This window comes from Triticum aestivum, chromosome 7B (assembly GCF_018294505.1).
Source record: "Triticum aestivum cultivar Chinese Spring chromosome 7B, IWGSC CS RefSeq v2.1, whole genome shotgun sequence".
NCBI classification, from domain to species: Eukaryota; Viridiplantae; Streptophyta; class Magnoliopsida; order Poales; family Poaceae; genus Triticum; species Triticum aestivum.
In genome coordinates this window covers 13,076,072-13,101,982 of record NC_057813.1, presented here as the reverse complement: position 1 = coordinate 13,101,982, position 25,911 = coordinate 13,076,072, and the positions used below count along the sequence as shown (strand labels likewise).

The following is a 25,911-nucleotide window of genomic DNA, read 5'->3' as shown; positions in this document are numbered from 1 at the left end:
ATATATATATATATATATATATATATATATATATATATATATATATATATATATATATATATATATATCATGTTTGGTGCTAGTTCATTAATCCTGGCGGACCTGATCAATGCACGATGTTTCTTCATTATAATACTAGACGATAGCTCACATGTTGTTACAGAAATGTTTTGTAATATATTTTAACGAGATTTTGTTGTATGGAACATGAATATTTTAAGTAATGATATAAGAGTTGAAAATGAAAATACTTATGACTTATTATGATTGATTATTGTGCAGTTGTAAAATATTAATTAAATATAAATAGTGTAATAGTGTGAAGATTATCATGCAAGTTTACATTGTGATGATCTTTTTTCTAGGTGTTGTTGCATGTTACGCTGGGCCTTTTTCATACATTTTGCATGTTGTGGCCAGGGCCGGTCCTGAGATTTTGGGGGCCCGGGGCGAAACTACAATCCCGGGTCCTTCGGGGCCTTTAATATAAATGTCTAATTGGTAATCATCATATGTAGATATAATTTTTATCAAAGAAAATAATTAAGTGCATACAAAATGATTGTGCATATCACATAATGTGTTACATATTGCCTTCGAAAATTTCTCCTAACATTCTGAGATGCAGAATCGCTAATGATAGTATCAATATCAATTTCATCAAGCAATTTTTTCTCAATGCATAAAGTTGCCAAGCTATTTAACCTCTCTTGCGACATTGTAGATCTCAGGTAGTTCTTCAACAATTTTAACTTTGAAAAACTTTCTTTCACAAGCATAGTAAAGAAAATCCGAAATGGAATAGAAATAAATATGAGCTCATGATCACTCGCATTGCTATCATCCATGTTGACGTCAACATTGCCTTCTATAGGAGTATGACCATCATCTTCCTGATTGACATTAGTTTTTGGTCACCCACAAGAACTATCGCCAACTATTCTGAATTTCTTGGAGTGCTTGTATCGCTCTCTTAATATTTAAAAAGAGATCCTCTCAATTCTTCTATCTCCTCATCCGCCTCCTTCTACCTGAACTCGACATGACCCCAGCTGAAATTGAAAGGAACAAATTAGCGCAAAGCTAATTAAAATATTGTATAGAAAATCATCTAACGAATGATAATCTGCTTGGGCATAGTGTAGTACCTTCTCTCGGTAATCTAATCTCGTTACCTGTGCGTAATGATTTGAGCGCCCTAACAATAATTCCCTGTTAACCGAGGAATTGAATCTTTTACCCTAACAACAAGCCTGGGCAAATCATCAAACCCCAACGTAGGAACAGCACAACAACCAAAAGGGCGGGCAGGGAAAGACCCATCCGAAGTTACAGGGAATCATGTTTAGTTTTTTTGAAGGAAAGAAATCGTGATTAGCCAATCAAACCATTCCTTTTTCTCTCCGGTCTCCACGTGCATGCATGTACCAGGAGGCCCACCATATCTTTTTTAATTTCCTAGGCTAGCACGCGAGTAGCTTAGCGAGGCGCTGAGATTGACTCCAATTTTTTTTCCACTCTAAGACCTGTATGCCTCTACGTACGTATACCTGGAGGGGGCCCCTGACTTTTGTGGGGGGGGGGGGGGGGGGGGGGGGGGGGGCGGGGCGGCCACCCCGTTCGCCACTCCCCAGGACCGGACCTGGTTGTGGCACGCTTACATGTTAAAAGAAATAGTTAGTTGCGCTAGCTATTTAGATTAAAAAGTTTAGAAAAACCACTATCATTTCTATAAAAAAAATGCTTCCTAGAAGTCAAGGAGATCCAGTCTTACTTCCTCAAGTGTGTGACCTAACAACACATGCAAATAAATGAATGAATAATCCCTGGAAAAGAAAAAACACATGCAGACGGCAAATTCGTTTAAAATATTATTGTACCTCCATGTTTGATCATGACTGCTATATACACACAAACCAGGGAACACAACAGAACATAGCACTCCCCCCCCCCCCCATACCAGACATGGATTCTAGAACAGCATTATGCGGTGTCCTGCTACTGGTAGCACTGATGCCTCTTTCAGCTAACGCGTCGAGCAAAGAAGATGCATACCTGAGTCCTCTTTCTACTTGCTTTCTTTCCAGACTAGATCGCTGATGGCGCGAGTTGACGCGCCCATCTATTTTGACAATATAATATGTGAACATGAAGTATCAAAGGCCATGCTAAGAAAATTTTGCATTGGTAACTAAAGAAGGTTCTAAAAAAATGGTAACTGAGTTGAAATCTTCTATTGGAAATGTATATCATCAAAGGTATAGCACAATAGGAAGAGACCCGATTCCAACTTTGGTCTTTCATTGATGCTATGTAAAATACTAAAAACAAATGAAAAAGTAGTATAAGATGTATTTGATCTATGCAACCTTGCAATTTACTACCAGTTCCAGTTGGAATTAGATATGCTGTAGCAACCTGTATTGAAATAGGTCTGAGTGTTTATGGAAACCACTCATGTCAATTAACAACAGTTTTCATGAATCAGATAGCGAGGACCCTGGGTATTACATTCCCAAATTGTGCGGCAAAAAGATTGAAGAATGTGTTAAGAAATAACAGTTTGAATGTGTTCAAGCACTGCTAAACAATAATCTCAAAAGCACTCGACATCTTCGTGTCTCTTTTTATGTATTCTTTTTACATGCATGACTGACATTTCATTTGTAAATAAAACACTTCAACAATAATAGCTCAGACTCGTCTATTGGTGAGCCATAGTGATGCAGATAAATATGTAATCAAGACGGTCAGAGCAGACCCAAAATTATGTCAAGATACTAAGTAGGATATAGTCCAACTGTCTAAGGCAACATCATGAAACCACAACTAAATTAGAGAATCAGATGATCAGATCTGAAAGCAGGCACCAGAATTCTAATGCAAATATTATTTACTTGAAGAACTTGTCTATGCAAAGAGGACAATTATGGATGGCAACATGGAAATAAAATGTAGGTTGACCGAGCAAACCAGATATAACTAACCTTGAATGTCTTTGCATCTTTATTAAGATAAAGATCTCCAACAATGAAAGGAAACTATTGTTCGGGCGGGTACGTGCAAGTTTTTAGCATCTGGCCCAAACAGAAAATAACATCCCAAGTTGTATTTGGTATGAAAACAATACGGCCGATTGAAAAGGGCGACAGAAGCAATGGAAAGAAGGCTCTCTTAGTATATTGTTGGAGCTGCCCTATGTGGTAAACAATGCTTTAGGTGCTGAATTAATTCCTGAAATTTCAAGCAAGAAGAATCAGCAAGTCTTCAAGGCGGTCCAAGTTAATGGTAATTTTGTATTGAAGAAGGCATATGGCTTTCCAGAACTATATCCATCACATCATCCAAATACGTTTGTCAAATTCCCCATCGTTGTATCAACATCTGTTGTGTCCAAAATGCTTCAACCAGACTGCCCAAACACATTGATGCTATGCCGTTATACCGCATTTTTACAACAACAACAACAACAACAACAACAACTTTATTTTTCTCAAAAAATTCAAGAACATGTTTCTGAAGACAAAGGGACCAGGATATAAATTAACACTCTAAGATAGAAGTGGCATAGAGTAAATAAGCTAATCACACATATAATGCGAGTAAACCCCAATAAAGTGGCACAGAGTAACAGCTTGCACCAACATATCAATGTTGTTACACCCTACAAAAAGCATGGCAGCTGACTTGCATGAGCGTCATGGAGAGGCCGTACATAATGGCCTTAGAGGGGCTCTTCTCCTCCGGGCACACAATGGTTTTGGCGAGATAAACTCTGTAATCAGAACACCACAACTCAATCACCAAAATCCACTTCTTTTACAAAATCCATCTAAAGCTAATGTTTCTACACATGGGTGACGGCGAGAGAAGAGAGAAGAGGACGGCAAGTACGTGCCGCTATGGGAGGTGGGATGTCAATGTCGCCTGAAGCTGCCATGAACACGAGGTGTCGCCATTGATCTCCTCGCATGCTGATCGCCCGACGGCTGGATCATCAACCCCTGCGTCAGCTGGATCCCCCCGCGATCGTTGGCTACATCCATTCAGAAGACGACGCGTCGGCACGATCCGCCCGCGTCGCCCGCAGTATCCACCGCCGGCCGGCCCGCCCGCCTCCTCTGTTTCGAGCACCCCCGACTTGTTTCTCTCTCGAGCGAACAGTTCTTTTACGGAGAAGGGAGGGAGCGCAGCGATACATAAATAGGTTGGCTGCGCTCGGTTAGATAGTTGGACTGTGTGAAGCGGCCCGGTTTACCAGAGAGCTCAGTTTTTTCTTTCGGAGCAGCAGCCCTTCAGGACAGTGGATCTAACCGCCATAAACGTCCAGATCAGCAAAACGAACGACTAGAAATGTGAAACGATGTGAGGGCAGGGATTAGGCTCAGTTTTTTTTCTCCTAAATTAGCTCCACTTGCTCTGATATTAACTGTTTGTTAAAAACGTATGAGACAAGATGGGTTTCGGCTCTACATCGTGTATATGGGGGGAGAAGAAGCATGATGACCCGTCCGTGGTCATCGCAATGCACCATGACATGCTAACAACTGTTTTCGGGAGGTACTACTAGCCACGAGTTCATGTCGCATCATGGAAACAATTGTGATTTGCTCACCTTTTTATTTTACTTGCAACAACAAGGATGAAGCCTCGAGATCGATTCTTTATAGTTACAAGCATGGATTTTCTGGGTTCGTGGCGATGCTCACTAAGGGAGTCCTGGACTGGGGGGTGTCCGGATAGCCGAACTATCATCATCGGCCGGACTCCAAGACTATGAAGATACAAGATTGAAGACTTCGTCCCGTGTCCGGATGGGACTTTCCTTGGCGTGGAAGACAAGCTTGGCGATACGGATATGTAGATCTCCTACCATTGTAACCGACTCTGTGTAACCCTAACCCTCTCCGATGTCTATATAAACCGGATGATTTTAGTCCGTAGGACATAACAACAATCATACCATAGGCTAGCTTCTAGGGTTTAGCCTCCTTGATCTTGTGGTAGATCTACTCTTATAATACCCACATCATCAATATCAATCAAGCAGGACGTAGGGTTTTACCTCCATCAAGAGGGCCCGAACCTGGGTAAAACACCGTGTCCCTTGTCTCCTGTTACCATCCGCCTAGACGCACAGTTCGGGACCCCCTACCCGAGATCCGCCGGTTTTGACACCGACATTGGTGCTTTCATTGAGAGTTCCTCTGTGTCGTCACCGATAGGCTCGATGGCTCCTTCAATCATCAACAATGACGCGGTCCAGGGTGAGACTTTTCTCCCCGGACAGATCTTCGTATTCGGCGGCTTTGCACTGCGGGCCAATTCGTTTGGCCATCTAGAGCAGATCGAAAGCTAAGCCCCTAGCCGTTAGGTCAGATTTGAAAGTCTGAACTTCACGGCTGACATCCGCGGAGACTTGATCTTCAATGGATTCGAGCCACAGCCGAGCACGCCGCACTGTCACGATGGGCATGATTTAGCTCTGCTGCCGGACAGTGCCCTAGAGGCCGCACTCGAGTCCGCTCCGACCCTCGATTCGGAGCCGGCTATACAGATCGAGGACGGGTGGTTAGACATCGCCTCGGGGGCTGCAACCTCTACGGCGATAGAGTCGAATACTGACCTTGTCCCTTGTGAAGCTCGTGACTCCGAGGTGCCAGACTCCTTGCCGGACTCCGAACCTCCCACGCCCCCTTCAATCGAATCCGATTGGGCGCCGATCATGGAGTTCACCGCTGCGGACATCTTTCAACACTGACCTTTTGGCGACATCCTGAGTTCGCTAAAGCATCTCTCGTTATCAGGAGAGCCCTGGCCGGACTACAGTCAGGACGGTTGGGATGCGGACGACGAAGAAATTCAAGGCCCACCCACCACCCACTTAGTAGCCACTGTCGACGATTTAACCGACATGCTAGACTTCGACTCCGAAGACATCGATGGTATGGACGATGATGCCGGAGACGACCAAGAACTAGCGCCTACTGGGCATTGGAAAGCCACCTCAACTCACGACGTATACATGATGGATACACCAAAAGAAAGCGATAACAAGGAACAACGGGACGCGGCGAAGGATAATTCCCCCGAAAAACAACAAAAACGGCGACGCAAGCGCCGCCCGAAGTCCCGCCTCGATAACAACGGCACCCATACTGACCCGGCCGTAGAGCAGGGCGAACCAGTGGACGAGCAACCCATTCCCGGCAAAAACAATAGTCTAGACGATCTCACGCCGGACACATCACCGGAGCATAAGAACCTTCACAGAAGGCTTGTCGCCACTGCAAGGAGTTTGAAGAAGCAAAAGAGGAAGCTTAAAACGGCGGAAGACGTACTCAGAATGAGATGGAGCAAAGTACTCAAGACCGCAGATAAACACGGCGATAGTCACCAAGCAAAGAGCTACCCGAAGCGCAAGTTGTTGCCCGAATTTGACGACGAGGCCGTAGAGCCCCCACAGTCAAAAAAGAAAGAGGCCGCCTGGCCGGATAGACGACCAGATAACAGTCTAAAAGCGGCAAGGGGCGCCGCACATACTCCGGCACACGATCCAAATAAGGATCCTCGCAAAAAGGATGGCCCGGTCAGGTCCATCTATGGGCCAAAAAAGAAGGCTCCAGGAAGCAACACAACCCGCCGAGTGTTCGAAGATAACGGCACACCTAAATACAGGGGCGCCGCACACCCACTATGTTTCACCGACGAGGTACTGGATCATGAATTCCCAGCGGGATTCAAGCCCGTAAACATAGAGGCATATGACGGAACAACAGACCCCGGAGTCTGGATTGAGGATTATATCCTACACATACATATGGCTAGAGGAGACGATCTCCATGCCATAAAATACCTACCCCTCAAGCTCAAAGGGCCAGCTCGGCATTGGCTCAAAAGCATCCCAGAAAATACCATCGGAAGTTGGGAAGAGCTTGAGGATGCGTTTCGAGCAAATTTCCAGGGAACTTATGTCCGCCCTCCGGATGCAGACGATTTAAGTCACATAACTCAACAGCCCGGGGAGTCAGCACGCAGATGCATCAGCTCCGAATCATGTCTTTGGTCAAATGTTGGGTTTGCCCGGCTCCTGTGTTTTGCTGCCTTACGTTCCGCTCCATCGGCTAACGCGGCACCAGGAGAACTACTGCGATTGTGCCCCGGTTCGGCCGGGCGAGCACCTCAATAGAGAAAGCCGAAAACTGACTGTCATGATATAGCGAGAGACTGGTCAACCACTCGATCGACTATTAGAATGTTTAGAATTCCTCCGCTTTGACGAAGGACCGCTTCCCGGTTAGGCACACACGCGCCCCGAGTTCGGAGAGCGCGGTGCCTCTAGGGGCTATATCGTAGCCCCACCATCGAGCTCCTATGGCTAAGTGAAAGTGATAAAGCATTATAGTCCGGTTGCCTAGTTTGCTATGCTATCACCTCCTTTAAAGGACCAAGACGTTGGATTAAATGTGAAAATGCGCTTATTTTTTGCAAACACCCCCGCACTTTGTGCGTGGGGGCTGAAGCCAAAGACTGCCATCTTTCAGGTTATAAATACATATACATTAACGGCCGCACAGGAGATATTTCAATACTTGAACGCACAAGTATAAAAAGTCATTACACTATAAATATGATCTCACAAATCATGCATGTCATTTGAACATGACATTTTTCGAGCACTACGACTCTATTAAACGAGCGCCCTGCAGGACTTCCTCAAAATAGTGCTCGGTGGGTAATCGGCTCTCGTCCGAACCCCGGGACGCAACATCGGTGGCATTCATCTCCGCCCAGTATGTCTTAACACGGGCAAGAGCCATCCGTGCACCCTCTATGCAGGCCGACCGCTACATCGCCTTGATATGCGGCACCGCCCCAAGGAATTGCTGCAATAAACCAAAATAATTCTTCGGCTTGGGCCTTTCCGGCCACAGATGAGCCACCACATTCGTCATGGCAAGTCCGGACAATCTATTCAGCTCAGCCCACTCAGCCAACCGACCGGTCAACGGAGGTGGACGCTCCAGACTATGGAATTGAGACCAAAACAGCTCCTCCAATTCATGATCCTTCTGACTTCGAAAGTGCCCAACTGCGTCCGCCGCACTCGCCGCCAAATCCAGATAAGGATCCTCCGCACTCCACAACTGGCCCAACTGAGCATACTTCGGATCCGTGAACTTCCTACGCAACAGAAAGGGCTTTCCAGCCGCAATGTCTCCGGCCTGACGCAGTTCCGCCTTTATAACCCGCATTGCAGAACGAGCATCCTTGGCTTCGGCGGTGGCCTTCTTCAGGCCGTCCTGCTCCGCTTGGCGCTCTCTTTCAAGAACCTCATAGCGGTCGGTAGCATCTTTTAATTTCACGGCCATTACGGCCATTTCCTCCCTGCTTCGGCAGTGAGCAGCCTTTTTGGCTTTTAGCTCCTCCGCTGCCTTCAAGGCAGCCGCATCACTTTTTCTGGCTTGGTCCTTGGCTCGAGCAAGCTCCGCCCGAAGGTCTTCCACAGCAGCGGCACCATCTGCATCAAGCATGCATGTTGTAAGGAGTGGGCATCAGCTCCCTTACCAGGTGACCGCAGAAACACCACCTACCTTGAGACTCGTCAAGTCGTTTATTGACCAGCGCGATGTCCGCATCCGCAACGTCGAGTTGCCTCTTCAGTTTGGCAACTCTATCAGTCCAGCTGGCCACCGAACTTTCCGCCACCTGCATAGGAAAGGAGACATTTCGTAACTGAGATTATGATCCTCGGCACGCTGTCGCTTTCGACAACATACCGGGTCTCAGGGGCTACTATCTATACAGGGCGCACTCTATGTGCAAAACTGTCAAAAGGTATGTCATTTTTTGCGTACCTCAAACCCCGTCAGTAAACTTCCGACGGCCTCATGCAACCCGCTCTTGGCGGATGAGATCCTTTCAATCACCGCACTCATTAATGCATGGTGATCTTCTGAGAGAGACGTCCTCTCGAGCTAACCCTGCAGCTCCACCGGCCGTACTCCAGTGGGTGCCGAACTCCCAGGCCCTGCCGGACTCGGGGAGACCCTCCGTGACGACACCTCAGGGTCGTCCGCCCCGCCTGACGGGGCGGCATATGGAGGCGTTTCGCTCTCCATCATCTCCGGATGAAGGTCCCGCGAGGATGAGCTCTGCTGAGAAGGGCTGAGATCCGAACTACAAGTTAAAAACTTCGGTTATCCTTAGAAATAAAATAGGGATGTCCCTTATTATAAAACTTCCCTTTTTTCTACTTACGGCTCGCTGGAGGGCTGATTCCTTTGGGGAGACTGTGCGGCCGGGACTCCTCCCGGCACAGGACCTTCCGGTGCAGATTTCTTTCCCCGCTTCGAGGCTTTGGCCTCCGGGTTTTCGAAAGCGGTCCTCTTCTCCCCATGGAGGAAGGGATTCTTGATTCCCCCCTTACTGAGAGCCTCCTTAACGGAGGTGGTAGTTTCCCTGTTCTCCCCTTTGCCCTCCTCCAAAGGCGCTACCTCCAACATTTTGATTAACACGGGATCCGGCGTGGTCTCAGGGAGGGGAGCCGGACACCGTATCAGTTTTGCTTGCGCTATCCACTCCTGTTCAAAGAATAGCCGGTTAAAAGGCAAAACCATGATAAATAAACGAATGATATGTCCGGTCACAGGGCTACCTACTTGAGTATCCGGGCGATTGCAGCTTAGGCCAGCGTCCTTGGTCAAGTCCGGACACACTTCTTGTGATCCGAAGAACAGTTTGTACATCTGCACGGGTTTTGTACCCATGAAGTGTTGGAGAGCTCATGATCCCTCCGGATTGAATTCCCACAGGCGGAGGGGGCGACATTTGCAGGGAAGAAGACGCCGAATCAGCATAACCTGCGTCACTACGACCAGATTGATCTCCCTCTCTTGGAGGTCTCGAATCCGGCCCTACAATAGGGGTACGTCCTTGGACGGCCCCCAGTCGAACCCTTTATTGACCCACAAGGTCGGCCGTTGTGGAGGGGCCGGGCGAAAGGCGAGCGGCGGCCTCTGCCTGCTGCCCCTGGGAGCGGTGATATAGAACCACTCTTGTTGCCACAAGCCAAGCTCCTCCTGAAAAGAGCCCTCGGGCCATGGAGCATCGGCCCTCTTGCTTATAACTGCCCCTCTGCACTCTGCCTGACGCCCCTCAATCATCTTCGGCTCCACATTGAAGGTTTTGAGCCACAAACCAAAGTGAGGGGTAATGCAGAGGAAGGCTTCGCAGACGATAATAAATGATGAGATGTGGAGGATAGACTCCGGAGCCAAGTCGTGGAATTCCAGCCCGTAGTAAAACAGGAGCCCCCTCACGAAGGGATCCATCGGGAAGCCTAAACCCCGACGGAGGTGAGACGCGAACGCGACACTCTCGCCAGGCTCAGGAGTAGGAATGACTTGCCCTTGGGCAGGCAACCTATGCGAAATCTCGTAGGTTAGGTACCTGGCATCTCTCAGCTTTAGCACGTCCTCTTCCGTGACGGAGGAGGGCATCCACCGCCCTATAGGTCAGAGCCGGACATTGTCGAAGATCCGAAGTGCCCGAATCTGGAGCCCTGGGTGTTGGAACTCGGGGCGAGGGGCGGATTTGATTGAGGATTGAAGAAAAGGAGCGGGCCTTGGTCTCCTTATAAAGAGGGAGAATACCAAGAGCCGTCCCCGTGACTGTTTGGAACTCGCCTTCGATGGAGGGGGTGTGGCAACGGGCGCGGTTGGGTTACCCACGTCTGTATTGATGGGAATCCCGGAATAAGGGGAACACGATTTGTGCATCGACAAGACGTGCCAAGGAAACCGCTTCGCTAAATGCGCTGAGGTGGTATAATAAGAACGATTCAAGTAAAGGCTTGGTTGTGGTGTGACGTCACGCCATGAAATACGTCAGCAGATTGAACTTGTGTAAATATTATTCTCTCTACGGTGGAATGTGGAATTTATTTTGCAGAGCCGGACACTATCCTGGTGTTCACAATCTTCTATAAATTATTCGGAGGAGGAACCCGCCTTGCAATGCCGAAGACAATATGCGCGCCGGACTCGTCGTCATTGAAGCCTGGTTCAGGGGCTACTGAGGGAGTCCTAGACTAGGGGGTGTCCGGATAGCCGAACTATCATCATCGGCCAGACTCCAAGACTATGAAGATACAAGATTGAAGACTTCGTCCCGTGTCCGGATGGGACTTTCCTTAGCGTGGAAGGCAAGCTTGGCGATACGGATATGTAGATCTCCTACCATTGTAACCGACTCTGTGTAACCCTAACCCTCTCCGGTGTCTATATAAACCGGATGGTTTTAGTCCGTAGGACATAACAACAGTCATACCATAGGCTAGCTTCTAGGGTTTAGCCTCCTTGATCTCGTGGTAGATCTACTCTTGTAATACCCACATCATCAATATCAATCAAGCAGGACGTAGGGTTTTACATCCATCAAGAGGGCCCGAACCTGGGTAAAACATCGTGTCCCTTGTCTCCTGTTACCATCCGCCTAGACGCACAGTTCGGGACCCCCTACCCGAGATCCGCTGGTTTTGATACCGACAGTCACCGAATCTCAAGCTGAGGCAATTGCAAGTAATTTTCAACCATTATATGTAATCCATTATTCTTTTATTTGAATACTAGGAATCGCACATGAATTCCATAAATCATTCGGTTAGAAGTCCTAGGCCCAACAATCTGCATACCTACTTGCACAGTCAGCATAAGCTAATAAGCATATTCTCAAAATGTGGAATTTACTGACATTGTCACTCTGAAGCCTAATACTTTTCACCAACCACACACAACTCGGAGCTGGGACCTCCTTGGCCTGGACCATAACCAATCACTGCAACAACCGGTCGGACTCTTCAAAAGAGAAAAGTACGGTGAAGATGTTATCGTCGGGGTGATTGACTCATGTTGGCAATCCCACCCTCAAGCTTAAATCCAAAACATCAGAAATCCCATATGCATGAGAAACCCTCAATCTTAAACTCCATGCATATGTATGCTTCTCTATAGGTATATGGCCTGAATCACCAAGCTTTGATGACAACGGGTATGGCCCTATACCGGCACGTTGAAAACGGGAATGCCAGACAGGCAAGGAGTTCAACGCGACAAGTTGAAAGTGCATCTAGTGCCACCCCTAGTTGGTTTTGGAGTATTGACGACATACCTGGTTGAGGGACTAATGTGTTTTTGAGAATTGCAGGATAACACAAGTAGTAGTCCCTCCTTGATTCGGTTTACCTACCGGAGATGACCCCTAAAAATGTGTGAAGACATTGAAGACAATGGTGGTCTGTGAAGATATTCACATTAAAGACTATGACACGAGAAGACATTGAGTGAAGACTATCGAGCGCGAAGACTTAGTTGTTTCGTTGTTTCCTTTTCTTCTTTGTTGAGTCATAGGAACCACCGCACTGTTAAGTGGGTTCAAGTGAACAAAGTCAGAGTGACTGAAGTGATGCTCAAACCAAATCCTATGTCTTCGAGCGAAGACAATGAGAGCAAATCTTATCCTGTGTCGGATAAGTCAGCTTTACTTGTAGCCCAAGTCAAGCTGCCGCATGCGTTTGAAATCTGACGGCTGTGACACGTGTCAGTTCTTTAGTGACCCAGGGCCATTTCAGACAAATCCGGTCGGGTTGCCCAGTGGCTATAAATAGCCCACCCCCGACACCATAAATTGGTGGCTGCTCAGAGTTAGTACACGGCTTTTGTCGTTTGAGAGCAGCCCAGCGCCGAAGCTTTCGAGAGAGAATCCTTGCGAGGACAAAGCCCAAACCACCCAGAGCCCAAAGAGTGTTTGGCATCACTGAAGTCTTTCCGTCCGCATGATCTGAAGACTTATTACACTTGAGGACTGTGAATCCTCCAGTCGGTTAGGCGTCAGGTTTTGAGCATCCAATAGCCATTGTGGATTGCCGGTGAATGAAGTCTGTGAAGGTTCGGAAGTCTACCTTGAAGACTTACCAGAGTGATTGGGCGGGGACTAAGTGTCCTTAGCTCAAGGGGAATAAGGTGAAGATGCGGTCTTATGAGTTGAATCTCAGCCTCCCTAACCAGATGTACAGTTGTCACAGCAACTGGAACTGGTCGAACAAATCCCTGTCCTTCTGAAGCCACTCGTTCTATCTCTTACCTCTCTTTACTTACAGTTTGTCTTCGTGAAGTCATTGCCTGCTTGCATTATCTGTTTGACTTCACTGTGTGACTATCTGTTCTGATTGGCTTCATACTATCTTCCATCTTGATCTTTACTACCTAGCTGCTATTAGTCTTCATGCTTTCACTCCATTGAATTCTTGACTATGGCTTGTCTAGTGTAGTCTACCTTCCGCCGCATTTGAATAGTGTTGTTTACATTGTTTGTCTTCGAAACTCCCATGTTTTGAAGACTTTCATAAAAATCGCCTATTCACCCCCCCTCTAGTCGATAACTAGTCCTTTCAATTGGTATCAGAGCAAGGTGCTCCCTTGTTCTGTGTGATTCGGTTTAACCGCCTAGAGTTTAGCTATGTCGACTGCAGGGATAATCAAAGTCTCCGATGCGTGCCCCATCTTCAATGGCACTGAATATCCCTACTGGAAGAATAGGATGCGCATGCATCTTGAAGCCATTGATGTCGATCTATGGTATGTCATCAAGAACGGCGTTCCCAAGACTAGTGAAGGTGTCGCCCCTGTTGATGTCAAGAAGTTCATTCAACTGGACTCTACTGCCAAGAACATCATCTGTGGTCACCTTACCAAAGGATAGTATGGCTGTGTGAGTGCTATGGAAGCGTCGAAGCTAGTCTGGGACTGGCTCTCCAAGGTCAATGAAGACGTCTCAACTCAGCGAGATCAACGTATCAGTACTCTCCGTAACCTCTTCAACCGCTTCAAGAGACACGACAACGAGAATGTCCAGCTCACATTTGATCGCCTCACTGATATCACAAATGAGCTCCAAGCACTCGGCGCCACTGAGATCACGAAGCATGAGATGGTGAAGACACTACTAAGATCTCTAGACAGCTCATTTGACACCTTAGCCTGATGATACAAGAACGCCCTGATTTCAAGACTCTCGATCTGTCTGACATACTTGAGAGGCTCAACACACATGAGTACTAGCTATCTGAGAAACGAGATATCTATGGCCCCAACTATGGCCGAACTCGAGCTTTGAAGGCAAAGTGTTGCTGCTTCCTCATCTAAAGAAGAATCTGACTGCAGTTCTGGTGATCCTGAAGACATTGGAAAGGAGCTTGCTATGCTTGTGAAGAAGTTCCAGAAATTCACCAAGAAGAAAGGCTTCAGAAAGTCTTCACGATCCAGCTCAAGGAATGATGAAGCTTCTGCCTATGATCACAAGAAGAGAACCTGTCACATGAAAAGCTTTCATATGATTATTTTCAAAGGAAGCAGGAACTTGAGAAATTGAGATCGGATCATGGAGATCTTCAAAAGGAAAATGAGTCACTTCGCGCCCAACAGATCAGTCCCGCTCAGGAAGGATTTGAACCACCATGCCTAAAATGCATTGAGCGTGATAACGCTGCCTCTGTTGCTCAATGTTCTACTGCTGCTACTGTTGCAATATCTTCAACTACTGATGTGGTAACTAACCCCTCTGCTGAGGATACCACTACTATTGTTGATGAGAATGCCAAGTTGAAGACACTGCTTGAGACAGGGATGTACAAAAGTCTCAAAGGGCATCAGACATTATGTGATGTCCTCAAAAAGGAGATTCTAAACCAAAACCCTAGGAAAGAGGGTGTTGGGTTCGAGAGGAAAATGAATGTTGATGGGTCTTACTGGAAGCCTGAGCAGTACCCCAAAACCACATGGGTTGCTGCAAAGGAACCTCCAGTTGATCCATCCACCTTATCTGGTTTCACTTGTGCTAACCCCATTATCATTGATGAATCCTATAATGCAAACTATAAACTGTTTAAGAATCAGAATGGTGAAGTGTTTGCCGGGTATATTGGTACTAACTGCAGGAATGGGCCACCTTTGAAGAAGATATGGGTTCCCAAAAGTTGTCTTGAGAATCTTCCTATGAATGTCATCATAACACCACCCATGAAGAAGACAAACCCCATACCTAAGGCTTCATATGGTCCAAAAGCTTCATACAGATCGAGACTCATCTGAGTCACCCTAATGTCAATGTTTTGCAGGGAAATCATACTCAGATCCATGAATATGAGCGTGTTTCCTCAAACCGCTATGTTCATAGAACAAAGAATTTTTCTGCTTATTCCTATGAGTATTATTCACCTCCTGCAAGGCTATTTACTAGGGATCCAAAGCCGAAATTCTCAGATGCTGCACTTAGACTCATTGCTTCTAAGCCACCCCTAAAAATGTGGGTGGTTAAGAAAACATAACTCTCTTTTGCAGGGTAAGGTCTCCAGCCGGAAATCAAAGGCGTCCAAAACTTATGCTGGGGACCTTAAACATCTTGTGGGGCGCAAGATAAAATGCCCGAATGGTCTTACTATGTACTTTGTTCCAGGATTCCTTGATACTCACCCTATCTATCCTAACCAAGATCTGAATTTTCATGTTCCACTTGTTCGTCAAATGTTTATGCTTCACAACTCGCTTGGTGAAGCCTATCCCCCAAACTGCATTGTAGGCTACGACACCTCGTACTTCAGAATGGATTATGGACAGTGGATGCACTAACCACATGACGGGCGATCAAAGTCTTCTGATGGATTCAACGCTACGTCCATCAGACAAAAGTCACATCATATTTGCTGACACCGGTAAAAGCAAGGTATTGGGTCTAGGCAGAGTTGCAATATCAAGGGATCGGCACATGGATAAAGTGATGCTTGTTGAATCCCTCGGTTTCAACTTAATGTCTGTCTCAATGCTTTGTGACTTAAACATGATTGTGCTATTTGGAAAATATCGATGCCTGACAAGTCTCTAGTCTTTGAAGGGTATCGGAAAGACGATCTATATATGGTAGATTTCTCAGCAGGACCACAGATAGCCGTATGTCTTCTAGCAAAGGCTTCAGAATGTTGGCTCTGGCATCGAAGGCTAGGGCATGCTGGCATGAAGAACTTGCACACTCTCGCGAAGAAGAAGCATGTCGTGGGCATCGAAGGCGTCAAGTTCAAGAAGGACCATCTATGTGGCGCCTGCGAAGCTGGAAAGATGACTAGGGCCAAGCATCCCTCGAAGACAATCATGACTACATCTCAACCCTTCAAGCTGCTTCACATGGATCTATTCGTCCCTACTCACTACTCTACTCTCAATGCTACTGCTTGCCTCTATGGCTTCATAATTGTTGATGATTACTCTAGATATACTTGGGTGCATATAATCATCTACAAGACTGAAGTGCAGGATGTCTTCAGACAATTTGCCAATCGTGCCATGACGAACTATGGCGTCAAGATCAAGCACATTAGAAGCGACAATGGCACTGAGTTCAAGAACACTGGCCTCAACCTCTATCTGGATACACTTGGTATCACACATGAGTTCTCTGCTCCTTATACACCTTGGCAGAATGGCATCGCCGAGCGCAAGAACAGAACTCTCATTGAGATGGCCCGAACGATGCTTGATGAGTACAAGACTCCACAGAAGTTCTGGCCTGAAGCCATTGACACTGCTTGCCACATCATCAACCGAGTTTATATTCACAAGCTTTTGAAGAAAACATCCTATGAGCTCCTAACTGGTAAGAAGCCAAATGTAGGCTACTTCAGAGTATTTGGTGCTAGGTGCTGGATCAGGGATCCACATCACGCTTCAAAATTTGCACCGAAAGCACATGAAGGTTTTATGCTTTGTTATGGAAAGGATTCGCACTCCTACAGAGTCTTCAACCTCTTTCACAATAAAGTGGTTGAAACTATGGATGTGCGGTTCGATGAAACTAACGGCTCGCAAAGAGAGCACCTACCAAATGTGCTAGATGAAGTACCTCCAAGTGAATCTATCAAGCAAATGGGAATTGGAGATATCATACCCTCTGAGAGTCAATCTAAAGAGGAACTTGTCATTTCTGCACCTAATCAACCTGAAGACTATGCTCAGCCTGAAGACAATCCCCCAAATGATGACATTGATGAGCCAGAACAAAATCTTCGTCCTGCTCATCCTCGTGTTGAAAATGAAGTTCAGATTGAGAAGATAATTGACAGCTTGAATGCACCTGGTCCACTCACTTGTTCAAAAGCAACTCAAAGATCAACACAGCTAACCAACTTTTGTGGACATTTTGCATTTGTCTCAATCTCTGAACCCAAGAAATTCGATGAAGCCTTCATGGAACCTAAATGGATTCAAGCTATGCAAGCAGAGCTTCAACAGTTCGAGCTCAATAATGTGTGGGAATTTGTCAAGCGTCCTGATCCTCGGAAGCACAATATCATTGGCACCAAATGGATATATCACAACAAGCAAGATGAGCATGGTCAAGTGGTCAGAAACAAGGCTCGTCTCGTTGCGCAAGGTTACACTCAAGTGGAAGGAATTGACTTGATGAAACATTTGCTCCGGTGGCAAGACTTGAAGCCATTCGCATATTGCTAGCCTATGCAAATCATCAGAACATTCTTCTGTATCAAATGTATGTGAAAAGTGCTTTTCTCAATGGAAAGATAGAAGAAGAAGTATATGTCGCACAACCTCCAGGCTTTGAAGATCCGAAGCATCCTGATATGGTATACAAGCTCAACAAGGCACTGTATGGCCTCAAACAAGCCCCTCGAGCTTGGTATGACACGCTCAAAGACTTCCTGAAGAGCAAAGGCTTCAAACCTGGTTCACTAGATCCTGCACTCTTCACGAAGACATATGATGGTGAACTATTTGTGTGCCAAATCTATGTGGATGACATTATCTTCGGCTGCACCAACAAGAAATACAGTGATGAATTTGGTCATGTGATGCAAGAGCAATATCAAATGTCCATGATGGGTGAGCTGAAGTTCTTTTTGGGTCTTCAAATCCGTCAGCAACACAACGACATCTTCATATGACAAGAAAAATATCTCAAAGATTGCCTGAAGAAGTTTGGAATGCAAGATTGCAAAGGATACACGACGCCAATGCCAACCAAAAGTCATCTGGGTCCCGACGACAATGGTAAAGAGTTCGATCAAAAGGTATATGCTCCATGATTGGTTCTTTGCTTTACTTATGTGCATCTAGGCCAGATATAATGCTTAGTGTTTGCATGTGTGCCCGATTCCAAGCAGCACCAAAGGAATCACATCACTTAGCTGTGAAGCGAATTCTTAGATATTTGGCTTACACCCCAACACTTGGATTATGGTATCCAAAGGGCTCAGAGTTTGATCTAGTTGGATTCTCAGATGCTGATTATGCTGGTGACAACTTTGATCGCAAGTCCACATCAGGCACATGTCACTTTCTGGGACGATCTCTTGTCTGTTGGTCTTCAAAGAAGCAGAACTGTGTATCTCTCTCTACTGTTGAATCTGAATACATTGCTGCTAGATCTTGCTGTGCTCAACTTCTCTGGATGAAGCAAACTCTCAAGGACTATGGAATCCATCTGAAGAATGTGCCTCTCTACTGCGATAATGAGAGTGCCATCAAGATTGCCAACAACCCAGTTCATCACTCGAAGACAAAGCACATTGAAATTCGTCATCACTTTCTCAGAGATCATGTTATGAAGGAAGATATTGATATCATTCACGTCAAGACAGAAGAACAGTTGGCTGATATCTTCACAAAGCCCTTGGATGAGAAAAGGTTTTGCAAGTTGCGGTGTGAGCTAAATATCTTGGAATCCTCAAATGTCCTGTGAATGGGCACACATCCTAACACTTATGCATTTTGATGACTTAGATGTGAAACACATGAAGTAATGTATATCTTCAATCAATGAAGACATACACTCTAAGTGTGAATACATTAATGTGGAATTTGACTTCAGAGCGCCACGATAATTGTGCGCCGTGTCTGGGTCTAATACTTCCTATACGGTGGGTAACACCACCACCAAATTCTCGTTTGAAGTGTTTCTCTTGGCGTTATGTTTGCATAGTTTTCATATTGGATTCATATTCATCATTGGCTTACATTCAAGTTTATCTTCAATTGGTTGAATTGGACTAGTACTATATATATATATCTGTTTTCTGTCCTCTACAGCATTCACTTATAGCCATGGCTTCGTGTTGAATATTTTGAACTAAGTGAATGAGATCGGACCCTAAACCTATCTATGCTTCTACCTCAACTCTATTTGTCCAAGTCATATGCATTCTATTGAAAACTGTCGATTGTCTTTACTGAGACCTTGTCAGTTGGAGTCAATCTGACAAACATTTATAATTGTGTTGTGTCGTCTCTGTCCTTATAAATACCCATCACATCTCGGTCCAAAATTCTTCTTCCTCCTCGCCACCTCTCGCAAACCCTAGCGCCTCTGCTAGCTCTCGACGACGCCGACGATGAAGCGCTTAGCTGCCGCGACTTCTTCGACGCCGTCCTCACGCCGGTCGTGGACCTTGTCCTCTCCACCGTCGTCGTAGGTGTCTTCCGTCGCCAAGTTAGGACACAGGAGATTGAACTACTCGACCTCCACCTTCGTTCCGTCTAGCAGTTCTTTGTGTGGTAATTAAATTTTACTTTTTACTGTCTTTTCGATCTGATAGATTCATCCGTCTTTACCAGAAGTGGTTTCTAGATCTCCAAACTTGAGTCTATCTCATTCTGCATCTCATATTTTGCCTAGTCTATTCACTTATGCTTCTTTACAAGTTAGATTCCTCACTTGTACTTATTCTTGGATTTGTACAACTCTGGAACCAACTCTCATCATATAAGTGAATGTCTTCGCGTTATGAGGTCAATGTCTTCAAACTGATTTATCTTCAAAATCTTCTGAGATGCATATGACCTCTTCCCCTTCCCTCGCACCTCTAATTCTGGCACAGGTACATGTCCGTGGGAGAATCCCTTGGTTCTCATAGTCTGCATTCGTTTGCAGAATTCTTGCAGAGTCACATCAATTCACCTGAAGCCAGTTCTTGTCTGACCAGCCGTTTGAAGCCATTGCACGTACTGAAGCCCTTTAGTTTAAACTTCATGGCAACTGAGAAGTTAGCACGAAAGGGAGGTAGACAGCACCGTGGTAACACTTCCAAGGATTTGCCTCGAGATTTGCACGAGCTGTACAAAACAGACCCTGAGGAAACCTATACCGGCCGCAAGAATCGAATCCAGTGGATTCAAAGATATTGGGCAGAAGAATGGTTCAAATACCGCTTCGTCACTGAAGAATATGCAGAGAAGAATGCCATCAAGGGACCCTGGGGAGATATTGTGTACAAAAATCTTCAACCCCAGTCCCTTCCTGAAGCCATCCAACGAGAATTCTATCCGTGCATGATTCGCGGACCACAGCCAGAGAACGCTGATCCTTCTTCTCTATTGTGGTGCCGTGAAGACCATCTGTTCAAGCGCAACTATCAGTTCGCCAAAGACTCAGCTGCGAAGAACAAGAAGGCTCTAGGGCTCGACTTCAACCCTGGTCCATCCTCACCTCGAGACAATGGCACCTGCGAAGCCAATCAGAATAGGATCGGCCCCTTCTACAACCTTGCTGGCCTCATCACCCACATTTCTGTCCAAGGTGCCAAGGTGGATCATTCTGATGATGGTGCTGACACTCATGAAGCTCCAGCTCCTACTCCAAAGCCACAGAAGCAAAAGAAGACTAAAGCTTCAAAGTCATCTGCTGCTCCAAAAGCTTCATGAGTAAAGCCATTGGCAACTGCCCCTCCTGCTCCCAGTAACACCTCAGAAGATCTCTCTCGCATCTCCAAGAAGCGTGAGAAGCCACAGAAGAAACCTATTCAGCGACACAGTCAAGCACTGACACCTGCTGCCGTTCTAAGGAACAAATCTGAAGCCATTGATTTGTCTTCAGATGAAGAATTTGGCAATGATGCCCTTGAGAAGCTAATCAAGAGCAAGCAAGAGGCGGAGATCTTCAATGATCTGCCCTCTTCGATGTGAACATCTTGCACAATTTCATTGATGAATGGTTCGACAATCAAGACCTCAGCTTTGATGATCTTCAACTCCCCATTGGCATCAGCGTCTCCTTTCAAGGCGCCATTGCTCCTGAGCTGGCTATGGCTCAGCGAATTGTTGAACTGAAGCACAAGATTGATTTTGAGAAGGAACAGTTCAAGAAGCATGTAGCCAAGCTGAGTGTGGCTGATGTCCAGAAATTCAAGGTGATGCTCAATGACCTCAAGGGGGCGTTTCACAAGAAACATGAGGAAGCCAAAGGCTCAAGAGAGCGCATGAAAACTCTTGCTGCTAAGTGTGCTCTGGCTTACAACGAAGCTAAAAAGCGCAAGGCTCTTGGGCGTCCTGGCATTGACCCCAAGATGGCTGCCAAGCAAAAGAAGAAGCACACTGTGGCCCGGACTGAAGCTCCACAGCGGGAAGAACCTCACATTGTCTTCCCAGCCAGCATGACAAGCTCGAAGCCTAAATTCTCCACAGTGGCTTCAGAACAGCAGAAAACCAAGGAAGCTGAAGCCGAAGCCAGAAAGCGCAAAACCAAGAACACCACAGATGATGCACCACCCCTCAAGAAGAGGAAGACCAAGAAAAGAGATCGGGTTGCTCCCAAAGAGCCCTTTGTTGTTGAACCCATTGCTTTTGCTCCCTCTCCATCTGCAAATCAAGAGCGTCGATTGATTGTTCATGAGCCTGCTTCCACAGAGGCTCCTGAAGCTCAAGAGGTTCCAGTCGTTGACCCCATCACGACTGAAGACATTGGTCCCCAAGACAATGTAGAAGATGATGAAGTCCTTCCTCAGATTCAGCGCCACACGGTATCATCGCCTGTTCACACAAACAGCAAAACCATCAGTATTGGTCATCCTCTGACGCCAATCTCACAAGATGCCTCATGGGTTGATCGCCCCCAACTAGCAACCCCAGTTCAAGACTCAACAAGTACACCCCATACTTCACCAACGCAAGGTCCCAGTCCAATTGTCAATGACGACAATTACATGGAGACCACACCATCCCCGAAAGCGTCGCCCGTGTATCAACGGGTTCGCAAAGGCCAGAGGCCATCGGTCTCCATGACAACCATCACAGAAGAGGATTCACACCAATCCAGCTCAGTGGCACGTCAAGTGTTTCCCGAAGACAATCCTTCTGTAGCGGTTCCTGTGTCCGAAGCTAATGCTTCTGAAGAGATTCCGAAGAAAGACAAGAAGAGCTTCTTGTTACTCCCCCTACCACCCAAGAAGTTGTTCTCGAGGAGAACGTGTCTGTGCCCAACCCTCCAGCTCCTCAAGTGGAGGTTGAGAATACTGAGGCGGCCACCAACATCGTCCTGAAGCCAATGATGCTGTCATGACTAAAGCCAATGTCGTGCCTCAAGTTAACAATGTGAATGACGCCAATGATGCACCTGCAACGAATGTGCAGCTTGAAGCCTCTGCTAATGCCACTGCTCCTATTCCGCCTCCAAGGCCCCACACAATTGAGCATGCATTCTACCAAGGCGAGCTTGTTCCTGTCAGATGGCCAATTCTAATTCCTCTGCCTGCTCCTGGACCTCAGTTTGACTATCATGTTGAGCACAGGCCTCAGGTTCAGAAGCCAAAACCAAGGCTACCAAGGTTCCTAGGTACTGCATCGACACCAGGCTCATTCAATGTCAACGGCTTCATTGCACCAAACATTCTATTTTCCGCTATAACCCATATTCAGTATCACCTTATCATGCCCTTAATTCTTATCTATTTCTGATAGAAACTAGATACTCTAGTAGCCTGATGCATCGTCTATTTATAATGACACTACAAACTGCACTGTATGTGTTTAGTTATGAAGCATGAAACCTGACAAGAAAAATACAAAGATGGCCCAAAAGAAAAATAATAGTTTTTAGTTCAAACTGAGGACCATTTTCCCCATTCTGAACCTATGTCTTCTTGACCCAAGCATCAACAGAAACATAGCAGTGTCATCTCATGGAAAAAAGGTGACAAGAATAATATCTGGTGTTTCCACATTTCTGATTCCTTGAGAAAAGAGAACTTGATGCATCTCTCCAATTTGCCGTTGCATTTATTCTGTGTGCTCTAGTAGAGTAGAAACTTGTTCATCTTGTCGACGAAATTGAATTTCCATTGCCAGTTATGCTGGCGGTTCAGCTGCTTCTTCAGGTAGTGCCCATGAATATGAGGAATCCCAATACCAAATCAATTCATGCCCATGAATATGCATGCTTCTTTATAGGCATATGCCTTTATCACGAAGCTTTGATGACAATGGGTATGGCCCTGTGCCGGCACGGTGGCAAGGGAAATGCCAGACTGGTCAGGATTTCAACGCCACAAGTTGCAACAGAAAGATCATTGGTGCGCGCTGGTATGGTCTCGGGATCAGTGACGAGGTGCTAAATAACAACTACAAGTCACCTAGGGACATTGATGGCTATGGCACGCACGTCGCCTCGACCGTCGCCAGCGGGGAAGTGTAGGGCGTGAGCTACGGAGGCCTAGGCATGGGCGTGGAATGCGGCGGGTCGCCACGTGCACGGCTCAGTATCTACAAGGTTTGTTGGTTGGGTGGGAATTTCCCTGAAGCAGCAGTCCTCGCGGCTATCGATGACGCCATATATGACGGTGTTGACATCTTGTCACTCTCGCTTGGAGGGGCTGGTCACGAGTTACCCGGTACGCTGCATGCTGTGCAAAGAGGGATCTCTGTCGTGTTTGCCGGAATGGATGATGGCCCTGTGCCGCAAACAGTATCCAATACCCTTACAATCGTTTACCACAGTGGCCGCTAGCACGATTGACCGGTCTTTCCCGACCTTGATATCGCTCGGAAACAAATAAAAGCTGGTGGTACATGCACGCTGACTTTAAAGGCCTTGTTAATGCCGGGAGGTAATGAAATAAAACTTTTGTACTTCTTGAACTGTGATCACTTGACGAATTTTTTGTAGTTGTCCACTTTTTTAACCACGTTTCGGTGATTTTGTCAATTATACTGAATTAAAACTTCTGCACAGCTGTGACACCGAATCTTCACTGGCATTGAGCAACGTCACTGGTAAAATCATCCTGTGCTATCAACCGGCAGCCGCGAATAGTATGCCGCCTCCACAAGCACTTCCCATAGCCATCAATCTCACCATCATGGCTGGCGCCAAGGGACTCATATTTGCACAGTACACTACTAACCTCCTCGACTTCCTGCCTTTGTGTAAGGGCATTATGCTCTGTGTAGTGGTGGATTTTGAGATCGCACACCGGATTGCCTCCTATTCGAGGTCGGACAAAGGGTGAGTGCCTGTCGTGTTGTCCGAAACAGAGTGAATGGGTTTTCTTGTTCTCCGGAAACTCATGTCATTGTCATGTGTCGTGCTAGTAATGCGGTGGTCAAGGTGTCACCTGCCATGACCGTTGTCGGAAAAGGGGTGTTGTCGCCGAGGGTCGCCTCGTTCTCATCGAGAGGTCCAAGCCTGTTGTTCCCTAGCATACTCAAGGTACATATTATTCTCAAATTCCTAACTTGAGAGTGTTGTTGCCATTAATCGTTTTTACCTATAGCCTCTCTAGTTTTCTAGAACAGAAGACATGCATATATAATTCTTGGTACACATGCTTGAACAGCCCGACATTGCTGCACCTCGCGTCAGTAGCTTGGCAGCAGAGGGCGACTCCTACGTGTTCAGTTCTGGGACATCCATGGCGTGCCCGCATGTCTCCGCGGTGACCACACTGCTCAAGTCGGTTCATCCTGACTGGTCACCTGCCATGATCAAGTCTGCCATCGTCACCATAGGTACATATATTGAAATACTAAAAATTTATCAAAACTAGTCTTTAGAATATATTACTGACTTGATTTCTCCTTGTCATTGGTTGAAGCATCTGTGACCGATCGTTTTGGCATGCCAATCCAAGCAGAAGCAGTCCCAAGGAAACTTGTCGACCCCTTCGACTTTAGTGGTGGACACATTGACCCTGATAGAGCCGTTGACCCTAGCTTGGTTTATGATGTGGATGCAAGGGAGTACAACAAGTTTTTCAACTGCACCCTTGGATATGTAGACGGTTGTGAGGCCTACTACCTCAATCTCAACCTTCCGTCAATTGTTGTGCCGAACCTCAAGGGCCGTGTCATGCTTCGGCGCACTGTGACTAATGTTGGGCCAGTGGAAGCAACATATCACTTAGTGGTTGAAGCTCCGGCGGGGATAGATGTGTCCGTGGAGCAATCTGTGATCAATTTCACCCAAAGCAGTAGTAAAATGGCGGCGTTTATGGTGACATTCACAACAAGGCAGAGAGTACAAGGAGGATACACTTTCGGGAGCTTGACATGGCCAAACGGAAGTACCCACTCAGTGAGAATTCCTATTGCGATACGGACTGTGATACAAGACTTTGTTGCAGATACAGCTTAAACTTATATCTAGTTATTGTACACCTTTGTGTATTCATGTAGGTCGCATAAACAATGTAGGAGAAACACTCAGTATCAAATTTGTATGTAATAAATATATTTTTTATACAGAAACAATATGATTCTTCTTTGTAAAGGGATGGTTTCTTCACAAACTTGTACAAAATTGCAATTAATAAGAAAATCTCAGATCATATATATCATTGACATGAACTAGACTAAGGCTCAATGACGGATCTAAAGCTCACAAACCTTTCTGTCTCAATGAAAAGGTTGTTGAACCGGAAGTGAAAAGAAATGAACACAATTGAATTTTCTTTGCTAGGAGAATATCATTGAATTCATGGATGGCTGCTAATGTCTAAAATGCTCGTGTTACTACACGGAAGTTAACTTATGTTTACATTGTTATCAGATTTTGCACAATTCCTTTGTACTATCGTGA

At 46.2% G+C, this 25,911-nt stretch overlaps 1 pseudogene; it reads left to right on the top strand.

Moving 5' to 3' along the window:
- Positions 1–1,965: 1,965 nt before the first annotated feature.
- On the top strand, positions 1,966–25,467 carry LOC123162970 (subtilisin-like protease SBT3.9; annotated as a pseudogene).
- The last annotated feature ends 444 nt before the right edge of the window (positions 25,468–25,911 follow it).